This window comes from Phoenix dactylifera, chromosome 16, assembly GCF_051530095.1.
Source record: "Phoenix dactylifera cultivar Ajwa chromosome 16, Ajwa_hap1_PhDact_Kaust_v1.1, whole genome shotgun sequence".
NCBI lineage: Eukaryota > Viridiplantae > Streptophyta > Magnoliopsida > Arecales > Arecaceae > Phoenix > Phoenix dactylifera.
This window is the reverse complement of record NC_143205.1, coordinates 10435943-10448623: the sequence shown is the minus strand read 5'-3', so window position 1 is coordinate 10448623 and position 12681 is coordinate 10435943.

Genomic DNA, 12681 nt, shown 5'->3' with positions numbered 1-12681 from the left:
TTTATATCCATCTATATTATTTTTTTTATTAGCATGATCTTAATTTTAGAGATCACATAATAACTCGTATCACTCATAATATTTTTCTTTTTTAGACCGATCATTTATCAGCCTATATTATTTTTCTTTTATATAGTCTGTGGAGTATATATAACCCATGAGATATATCGAATGTGATGAAATAGAGAATAAAATCATTTTTCTCTCTCTTTTTCTCTTATTTTTCTATTCTTCTGCAAATATTTTAATATGATATCAGAGCCATTGATCACCTAATCTATTGTCGCCATTATCGCTCGGTCCTTTCTATCCATCTTTGATTTCATTTGTTGCCTTCAGCTCCTTTACCATCTAGTTCGAGGTCTCTTTCTCCTCTGTCATCGTGCCTTCTTCAACGAGAATCACCAACGTTCAATTGCCTTCTCTTTGAGCTCTATCGTCGCTGTAATTGTTATCTTTTGTGTCTTCTTGCTACCACATTATCAAATAAGTTAATTAGCCACATTGGCAGGCACATCAGAAAAACACATTGATAGACACTAATTTGCTTTGTTAGTTAGTCAAGTTAGTGGATGCATTAGTCTACCGCATCAGTTAGCTATGTCAGTATTGCCAAATACATCAGGTTGATGTGTTAACTTTCTGATTTGCTGCATCAATTTTTAAACTAATATGTCTGCTTCTATTCTGCCATTTCAAATTTTATATTATCACATCAGCTTGACACATCAGTCTATTATATCAGCTTCTGAGTTATTATGTCAACTCTTAATTTACTACATCAGTTTCTGAGCTGCTATAATAGCTCGTGTTCTGCTACATCAGACTTTATGCTACCACATCAGCTCTTGATCTACCACCACGTTAGCCTCTGGGTTGCTATATCAGCTCCTAGTCTATCACGTCAGCCTCTTAGTTACTATATCAGTTTCTAGTCTATCACGTCAGCTTCTGAGCTGCTCTTCAGCTCTTAATCTGGTAAATCAATTTCTAAGCACAATCATGATTTAGTTTTCGAATTCAAGTTTGCACCTACAATACCATCTTGAGTTTGAGGAGTGATATTAGCATAATTTTAAAGATTACATAATAACCTGCATCCCCCATAATATTTTTTTATTAGTGTGATCATATATCGGTCTATATTATTTTCTTTATATAAAATCTGTATATGAGTATTTATAACCCTTGAAATACACCAAATGTGATGAAACAAAGAAATAAAATTACTTTTCTCTCTCTTTTTCTCTTACTTTTCTTTATTCTATAAATATTTTTAAAAAATAATTATAGAATCTTAAAAAAAATATTTTGTCCATCAGAAATATAGACAATCGTATTATTTTTTGTTTTAATAAAAACAGACAATCATAGTTAAAAATTTAGTATAAGATTTTTCCTTGAAAAATTTATGTGGAGGGTCCCATTTTGTGAACCATTGGAATTTTCTGCTACATAATGCATTTATTAAATTGTTCCATCGTTAAATAATATATGATTAGCCAACCCACATGATGCTTCCATAGTACATCACTAGGCACCATTATTTAATAAATTCAATAATCATAATATCTTTCCAAGGGTTTTAAATAAATATGCTATAATGACTAGTCTTTTTCAAGGAAGTATCCATAGTGATCTCTTTCCTGGAAAATGGTCAACAAACCAATGGGAGGTACAACTTTATTTTCAATTGAGAGAGGACACATTGAAAAGAAAATGAGAATACTTTTCCCTGATAGTTGTGGAATTCATAAGTCAAATATGAGTTGAAATTATAAGTTGGCATCATGAATTCACGAGAGGTGCTGTGGGCACAAGAGAAAGGAAAAGTAGCAACCAAAGAGATACAGAGACGCAAGAAGACAATCTTGGAACGTACAGAGAAGTGAAAATAACAATGTTGATATTCATTCTCATTAATATGAAAATAATAATAATGATATTTATTAATATATCATATTCATAGAGTACAATAATACTATACTCTGTAATAATATATTAATATGTAGTAATAATAATAATACTAATACTTTATATCAAAATATTGTATTATAGTATATATTATATCATAATATAGTATAGTATAGTATACTAATATTATGACAATACTACATTATTATCATTATTATATCATAATAATCATATTTTAATAGTATAATATATGATACTCCTATAATATTATAATATTATACCATTCTAATATTATACTCTTTAAAATAACTAATTTGTAAATTAAGAATACTTTATAATAATAGTTCTTGATAGCTTAAAGAGTTAAAAAATTATAAATAGAATGTGATGTTTTTTATTGTCATTTTATCATATTATAAGCATTTTTTCGGTTTGATTACCATACAGATATTAAAGTTCCATGGCAGTGTAGAAATGTAGTTAGGAAACAATAAAAAGTATTTTGTTAAAAGCTCTACTAACAAAATACCCACTCCCAACAGCTCTATTGATAAAAGCTCTATTACCAATAGCAATCCCTACTAAAACCTTGGTCTGCTTCACTCACTATCTTATGTTTTCTCACATTAAACTCAATTTTGAGTTTTCTTGTGCAAGCTCAGGTGGCTTCTCATCCTTATCTACGTTGAGGAGCAACTTTCTTTCTTCCTAGATCCTTCTTCAGATTTTTTCCTTTGGGTTGCAACTATGAGAGTAGCTTCTAACACTTCTTGCTATGTCCATTGATCCTATATGGTGAGTTTTCCAAAATTTGTTAGCTTGTTTCTTGCTCTAGTCTTCCACCATCTTTCTTGAACTTATTGCCTTTCATGCCTTCCTTATGCCAGTGCTTCTCAAGTTGTTACAATACCGGTATTCTTAGAATTGGACTCATGTGATTTGGATTTGCAAATATCTAAGGAAACTAGCTTGACAAACTTCCATAAAGAGCTACAGAGACGTAAATCTAAGATTTCAAAACCCCAGCATTCATACAATTGCACGCCTCGAAGATTGTATACCATATTCACTTCCCTAGGCTTCTATCCAATATTGAATTAGGTTTGATTGTGCATCTTAGATACAATGTATATATGTGTGTGTGTGTGTATGTATGTGTGCGCGCGCCCGCGTGCATGCGTGTGTGTAAGGTATCCCCCAAATAATTCCAATCAAAGCATTTTAATGTCTCGTGGTGGATTGATAAGAATACTCCAATATTTCATCTTTGTCAAAAATTACATATACCATATAAGATAGATATCATATTTATGGATATGATTCACTTTCAAAATATCTTAATGGCTAAATGATAGACACACGAGACGCAATCTCGTGCTAAAGAGTGTGGAGGTTTGAGTCCTCTTCAAAGCATAATATTGAGAATGCTTACTGAATAAGCAATTCAATAACAGATCTAATCAATGTTGATATATCAAATAACTTATATATTGATACGAAGTATTTCGACAATCCCCATGATTTGAATCTGAGTTGTTGGAATTAGAATAAATTAGGTAGTGGATCGTGAAATCTTGGCACCTCTATCTAATGAATGTGGATGTCCATTTGAAAAGCATTTGCCTTGCACCCACCCTTGAATATAGGATTCAACAAAAATCATACAAGGGTAAATTAATAGAAACCACTAATGAAATACCCACTAGTACCTATTACCCAGAAGATAAAATCTAGAGGTGATTTTATAGCTTAATCATGATTTAGTTGGCCCAATGGTGCAGACTCCCCTTTCATGCCAATTGGAAACAAAAGTATCTTAATCCTATCTTATCATCATATGAAGCGCAAACTCCTCCTTGCCTAATGGTACCAGTGGAATAGAATTGACCTACAATATAGAACTCATAGGTGTAACCTTTCACTCAATGCTAAGATTAACAATTGAAGCATCCAAGGTTACATAATCGAGGAAACATGACCATGGCCTTCTCGCTAGATTCATGGGTATATTTAGCTTTGAACAGTTTTAACTTTTTCCGGTTGCTCTCATGGAGACCACCGATGTACTTTATAAAGATTTCATGATCATCAATGAACATCTCCAGTAGAATAGGTTGCTTGTAGAACGTGGTAATGTAGTTATGGATAAATTGATCATACTTATATTATAGGTATTGTCACTTGATTCACCAATTTTTCTAATTATAAATTATGTAGAATTGTTTTGTGATCAGGCTCTTAAACTTTTCCTATTTTAGATTATAGATATTATTTTTTATGGACAAATTCCATCAAGTAAGAGCAAGACCAAAAAGCTGGAGACAAACAAATGGTACCTTTTAGATACTAGTATAATCATAGATAGTGAAATAAATCTTTGACTAATCTAGCCAGTTATCCAGCTTCTTTATATTAACAATGACATCATATATAGGGATTTTGATTCGAGCTTCAACTTTTAATGGTTGAAAAGGAAAATATTATGTGCCTTCAAGTTTCTTATCCTCCTCGCCGGATATTATATCCTCATCTCTAGATGTTGGAGATAGCTTTACCATAATAGGCATCACCAATCAAAATACAAGCTCGATAAGTTAAGCAATCTTCTCCTCCAATTGTATGAGATATACTTTCATCTCAGCATTTGTCAAGGTACAATTAGTAGCTATATTGAAATTATCTTGCTATTTACTTCAAGCACCAATAATCTCTCTCATCTGCTTGTACTGCTTATGCATCCAGACCATAAACTAAGATCCTCATAGATACAAGGACTAGAGCTCTAATACCAATTTGATCACTTGGAGAGAGAAATTCATTAACCCACTCAAACTCGAATCATTTTAACAAATAGAAAATATAAAAATTAGCAAAAATAGAATATATGTCTCCTTTTCTTTCAGTAATGGAACACAAAACCATAATACAAAATCTTTATTTATATTAGTGAGGTACATCTTTTCACAATTCAATCAAATTCCTCTTATAGTTAAAAGAGGATACTGCTTTTTCGAAATCGACAATGACTAATTAAAATAATCAAGAAAAACCAAAATGTTGTAGAAAGTAGATTCTATCTTTTACATCAACTTTATCTATAGCCACTTGGCTAGTGCTTTCCAGATTGAAGATATGTCCGGCCAAAGTCTTCCTCGAAAAGGAATATATTACTTTGACGAGCCCGTTTTAAGGTCGAAATGATGGAATTTGATCCTAATTGCTCAATATACACACTCTTACGAATGGTACCATATCATAGAGCTCAAAAATTACTCCATTTCAAGAAGAAGAAGAAGAAGAAGAAGAAGAATAGAACCTAAATTAGATAATGTACAGATAAGTTATAGCGGCTGACAGTTGGAGAAAAGGACATCACATATTATTCAAGCATAGTTTTATTAAACAAGTTAGAGATAATGACTAGTTGGAAATTGAGACTATATTCTTTGTTTAGATTATACGGTTGCTAAAATATAGATTTCACATACTCTCCAAGGGCAACTAATTGGGGAATTGCTTGCTCAACATGCCTTACACCATATTCATCTGGACTCCTCAGTCTTGTTGGTAGCCCGTAGTTCCTTTTTCAGTCTTAGGGAGGGATTTAGATAGAACCGATTCAACAACATAGGAAAAAACTTTCTCTTCAAAGAAGGTGGGAAGAGCTTTCATCCCGGACTCATTCTTCTAGGTCAAATTCTTTTCCTTCAAAGAGGGCTAGGTCTAATCCAGGGTCACTCGACCTAGAAAAACAGATTTACAGTAAATGTTGATGACATGATATAATTTTAGCATTTCATACATTCTCTGAAAAAGGCTTGCAAACAAAAGCTTGACACTGCCAAGAATGACTCTCAAAAGCTCACTTTCTGTTAGCCATTAACGTTGAGCTACAATAAAAATACATTGCTCATTTCTACTTTTGTAGTTAATTGTCTTCTTTTTTTCTCTCTGCCTCAGATTAAACCCAGAACCAAGACAAAAGGCTCTCACATTAATCACCCATTAGAACAACAAAAAAAGACTAAAGGGAAGGAGAGATGATGAAACATATGGCTTACATGGAACAAGAAAAGTTACTCTAGGTCCCTATTGTACTATGCCATCATTTGATCTCCGATAAGGTACATAATGATGATCTTTAGATACATTCTTCTTCCTTTTCTCAAGTACGAGTCAAGCTTTCCTGATGCCTGTAGAGCCAATAGAGAAGAATGAAACAAATAATGAAAAGACTATCTTCGTGAGTTATACATCAACCAAATCATGTTCCATGGGCTTGTGCATACCTTGATCTCATTATACTTCTTTATCAGCTTCCTTTCACGAATTTCTGCTGCCTAACCAAAATTAAGTTAAACATTGAATAGGCACAAGCTAGTTATTGACAATGCAGATTTGTGCTTGCTTGTGCATGTGCGTGAGTTCGTGGGCTTGTGTGTGTGCGCTCGCACACTTTTGTGTGTATGTGTGTGTGAAGGGAATATATAGACAGACATTTTTTGGGATATTGTGGTTGTTTTCCTCGCTTCACTGCTTCTCTTTCTTTTTTTATATATTCAGAAGAAGATTAATCGATAGAGTAGATTACTAAGCAGGCTTGGTACACTCTTCTGCGAAGGACTAATAGATTGATGGATGAATGGAAGCATGATGGATCAAGATATAGATGCACTCGCAAGTGATCAATAGCCTCCCTAAAACACTCGTACAGACTGAAAGAACAAATTCCTTTCCGACAAAATTTCAGATTCAGCACTCTTTCGAGGGCCTGATTTTACCGCTTATCTTGAAGATGTAAAATAGTATTGATAAAAGATGATTAGTGTATAGTATTAACATCCAATGACAAGGTATGATGTATGTAAGACGAGCAATTTCACAAACTTTATCAATTTTATGTTGAGGTGAAGAATCCATCAAACAAGACAATAATCCTAGTCAAGTTAGGATTTCTAAAGCATCCCTTAACATAGTCAAGATTTGAATTCAAATCAGATCCAAAATTACTAATCGATCAACGCAACATTCTTGCACCATATTTGCTTTTGAAGGTTTAACTACTCATGCAATGTTTGCTACATCCAATTGTGATGGTAATAGTTATATTAATCTTGAAATGATCTATTTGCAAATACTCGAGCCTATTCCTTAGGGTTTCACTTCCCATTTATATTGGTTAAAACTTTTAAATAGCTTATCATCTTTACCAAATATACTAGCTTCTAGAATTCTGCTTAATTTTTATGCCCCAATAAATTTTGTTCCTGTCCATGAACAATTACAAATCTAAGACATCATTCATTTCACTTTGTTTAAACAAAAATATATAGAAACAAATCAACTGCAAGCTGGGTTTTAGCAAGATCTGCAACATTGGATCAGAACTGAATAGATGTAGACATTATAGCTGACTTAGATATATTGAAAACATAACAGCTACTAGATCCAATCACCACCAATATAACTAAATCTACCTAGAAATACTTAAAAAATAAGTGCCAAGACCAGCAGCATATTTAGATCAATCTGATCCAGATGTCTAACTTCATTCACACGAAGCACATGATAAGCAGACAGACATATTTGTGTAAAATAAGCACGATCCAGGAAAGACAGATGACTATCATAAAGAAGATTGCCTACTCAATAAATCTCTTTACAAGGCCACATTGGACTGAACAATAGCAACTTTATGCCATGCTTATAAGTAAATATGGAGGGTATTTTCTGAAGTTTAAGGAGTAGACCTATGAGGAAGAACCTCATCTACATACATGCAAACATAAATACATACATATATGTGTATGTGTACGTACATAAATTACATATGTCCATATGCCTGTATGTGTGACTATATATGTGCGTGTGAGTATGCACATAGCACATACATATGTATGTATGCAGATGCAAATGCATATGTTTGGGTGTTCACATACATAAATATATAGATAAGATTGCAAAATTAGCCTTGTCTGATTAAACAATAATGGGGATATATAGATGAAGCAATTGCAATTACAAACTCCACTACAAGATACATGCATTGAGACCACTATTCAAATCTGATCATCTTTAGGGAACTCTCCTAATATCTACTCCAATTATTTTGTGGGTCCATTCGGTCACCCGCCAAACACATAAATGCCAAATTCAGTAGTTATGCCCCCAAACTATTCATTCTGATTTAAGAATCATTGGTTCGCCTCAATGCTACTTTTAGATTCTCATTACATTCTTCATACAGAAGTTACTAGTCCTGTTCGCTCTGGATTTTGGCGGATTTTGATTGTCTTACATATCCTCTAATGACTCTCCAAATAAATTTCTTTCACTAAGCATCTCATATCTAATTCCTCCCATAGAACCATTAAACTGTTCGATAATTCACCTCGTTGTTGCTTTCTATCTTGTCCTTTCATAATGGATCATTCTATTAATTCACTTGATTGGCTATTCATTTGTCTTGGGATCTTGGGCATTTTCTTGCAGTTAAAATTGTAAACCTTTTAGAAGTCTATTTCACCCTAAATTTTTATGTTTGTTTCTAAATTCTAATCTCTTTATGTCCATGCAATTTTTGGGAACAACAAATTACATTTTGTGGAGTTCGCAACTTCTTTCTGATTTCTAGCTTGTGCTTGATTTCCATCTCAATCTTCTTTTAGATCTTTCCTTCTTTTCACTTCCAGATTGGCCCAATTATCCTTATGTGTGTCATTTATACACTAATTATACTCTGAACACCTAGAGTTTTTCTCTGGAGGGCAAGCCATTGTTGATGAACTAGTAGAACTGAAACTAGAGATTGAGAATCCAATCCACCCTACGCCTTTTTCTCATCATCACTGCCTTCTCATTTGGGATAGACTTCGTTTTTCTTTTCTCTCTCGTGCAATCTTAAATCAACAAAGGAGAAAAAAGTTTAAAAAGAGCACTAAAAAATGACTAGAATAGAGTCCCAGACAATATGTACTGATGGAAGGGGAGAGACCTTATATCGAGAGACTTGGCTTTGATTGATCGAGAGTGTTGTCAATACAACGCACATCAGTGGGTATTATGGTTAGTCATCTCATTTAGCATTTGGAATGAACAAGGTTTGAAACTTAAAAAATACCTATCTCGCTTCCATTGAGGATTACCTTCTGACTTAATTTATTTCTCAATCTGGCTATTATAAATATAAAGAAAGTAGAAACTCAATCTTTGGGGAATTGGAAAGGATCCTCAGTAAGTTTTTTTTATAGGGCAATCTAGTGTCCTTATTCCTCAAGTGCCAACCGCAGAGAGGAATGCCATCAACTAGGTTGCTATTTGCTACTAACCACTCCCTCGCCTGCCGGCCACTCGGGCTTCATGTTTCAAGTTTGTTATCCTAACCGTCTCCCCTACTCTACCAAGGAAGATTTTTCTTTTTTTCATCGTTGACCAAGGAGAAGGACAAAAGAATAGTTGCATTGCTCGTAAACTTTAGAGATGTCTTGGCATGGACTTATAAAGAGATGCCTGGTTATCTCAACCAATTGTGACCCAGCATTTAACTATCAAGCCAGGGAAAAGGGCTCCTCCCCACTGATGAACAAATCTTCACCCCCTAAGAAGATGCCTCTAAAAGGATGATTCTAGTCCTCCTGAAACATCTCTCTCTTATTGCATCCGAGGAAGTCAAGCAAACACAAACAAGAATTGCTTATTTTTTGTAAATAATTATTTGTTTTATTGTATGATTAATCTAGTTAATATGTTTATTATTTGCTGGGATATCTACCTCATTATTCCATATCTTATTATTTTTATAGATTTTGAAAACTAAGATAGCATGGGGTTATGATCGAGAGAGTGACTAGAGGCTGAATTTGATATTTTTAATTTAGATTAGGTTTTGACTAGATCTTGATTTAAGAACTTTTAAATATTGTTGATTTTATGAGATATTAAAATTTGGTTCTAGTTATTTAAATTGAAGTTTGAACATTGGTTATTTAAATTTATTTCGCTGTTTGCTTTATGATATCGTGATAGATACCTTATATGCTTATGGAGAGAGTTTTCTATGAGTATCCGACAATTTCCATAACTCCCGGCTCGCGAACTTGGGTTGGAGGCGTGATAGCTGGTATATTGATACCTTGCCAGTGAGAGTTATGTATTGGTATATTGATATCCTACCAGTAGAGGTTATGCGCTATTACATCGATATCCTGCCAGTAAAAGTTATGTGCTGGTATATTGATATCCTACTAATAAGGGTTATATGTTGACACATCAATACCTTGCCAATAGAGGTTATATGCTAGTGTATCTGTGAGGACCCATGCGGGCGTGTGTTTAGTCCCACATCGGTTTCGCTGGGTAGATCCTGGGTACTTATACAAGATCAAGGAACCCAAATAATACCTTTCGACTAGCCATTTTGGGTGAGGTCCTGGGTTCTTACAAATGATATCAGAGCGAACCTGACCCATAATCTATGTGGACTAGGGACACTACAGCACGAATCTATTGGGGTTGACCACGGGCCGATCGTGGTGTTTGTGATTAGATTTGAATAGATTTGAACCCTTAGCCTGACGAGGACGTCAGGACTTGAACGGGGAGAGTATGTGAGGATCCGTGCGGGCGTGTGTTTAGTCCCACATCGGTTATTCGCTGTGTAGATCTTGGGTACTTATACATGATCCAGAAACCCAAATAATACCTTTCGGTTAGCCATTTTGGGTGAGGTCCTAGGTTGTTACAGTATCAATACCCTGTCAGTGAAGATTATATGTTGACATATTGATAGTCTGCCAATATGAGTTATATGCTAATACTTTGACTATTTCTGGTCTCATATCCGACCCAGCCATATAATATAAGTGTGGTCATAATTCATGACTTCTGAGATAAACTTGATGTTTTGAAAAAAAAAAAGTAGATTTATCAATAAAACCTAGATTTTGAGAAAGATCAAATTTGACATGTATAAAGTGTTTATAATGCTACATAACTAGTTTTAGTTTTTGAACTGACGTGATTCTTCTCCTTACTTTTAGTAAATTATTACCTCATTTATCTAGTTAAGTTGTTCACTACTTACTGAGCTATGTAACTCATTATTCGATACCTTATTATTTATATAGATCTTGGAAACTAAGATAGCATAGGGGTATGCTACAGGAAAGAGTGATTAGTTGCCTAATTTTAGTTCTCTATTCTATATTAGGATTTTATCGAAGTTTAATGCAAAACTTTTTAAATATTGCCAATTTTGTGAGATATTAAGTTTTGATTTTATTTATTTAAATTAAAGTTTGAATGTTGGATATTTAAATATATTCCACTGTTTGCTTTATGATACTGTGGTGAGATATCCTGCATGCTTGTGGAGAAAATTCTCCACGAGTATGCGGCGGTTGTTGCGACTCTAACTTGATTTTGAGTGGAGGTGTCAAGGAGAGAGATTATGTGCTACTCTATATTATAGAAGAAAAGAAGATAGACAAAAAATGAGAGAAAATCCTGCAATATTTATAGATCACTGCACATTTTTATAGAAAGATTATATAACGGTTTGATGATTAACCTTATATATTGTTTCACTAATGATGCAGGCAAAGGTTTCAATGGTTGTCAGCTATGAGAGAAGTATATAAGAACCCAAATGGAGGTTTTGTCATTGTAACCCATATGATAAAAGGCCACCAAAGCTCAAGAGCATCGCATGGCTAGCTATATTGAAAATTGTGCTTGAACAAACTTGAAAGACAAACCCTTCAGATTTATACTGAGATGTACGTACGTACTAATGGGTAAAACACTCTAAAAGTCTACCCAACTGATAAATATTTCTTGAAGGAAAAATAAAGTATGGCACTTGACTCAAAGGTATTCTTAGTTGCATTAAAAAAAGTAGTCTAGTGCATATTAATCTAGAAGGAAACTTACTATCGAGGATATTTAAAATTTTAAATAGAACTACTTTCACGACATCCGGTATATAATTAGCTTTCCAAAGCATCTTAAATTACTAGAAAACGAATATCAGTTGAGGAAAAAATGACTGATTTGTTGAAGATGTCAGTGCTGTTGAACTTTCAGTATTTATGAAATTGCCATTCCATGGGATATTTATTCAATGATGATTTTCCTTTGTTTTTGGTCGAATTTTCATGTTTATTTCTTCTACTATTTATTTGATATTTATCTTTTTTTTCCTTCTTCAGATAAACTATATCCTAAGTGATTAAAAAAAAAAGTCTATTGGTTTCAGGATATCTATCTAATAAATACCCTAGCTATGTATTTAGTTTTGATCATTGAAATCAATATAACTATCTACTGAGGATTTTCTTTCAAATTTCTCTTGTGTGGTAAGGAGCGCTGTTTAAGGCTCATATAAGATGCTGCAGTTAGGAAAGGAGTTATCAGTGAGATGCCTGTGTTCTTCAACCAAGCCTTGTGAAGATTGAAAGTGGGATGCTGAAGGTTCAATGCGAGAGGAGGCACAAGACCTTCCATTTATCCGTTCTAATTCTATACTCCCTTTTAGTTTCAGATAGTTATCCTTTTCTTCTAGTTCTTGTTTTAAATTCAATCTTGCTTCTAGCTTTGATTTGCTTCTACTTCAAATTATATTAATATTGTACTACTATCAGCTAGGCTTCAATTGGTCAATGAATCAATAGTATAAGAAAATAATATTATTGGTGAGCCCCACCGCTACGTCGGGTGCTAAGTCACCATCCTCGACCAGCCCCTCATCCTCATGAAGCTCAACAACCT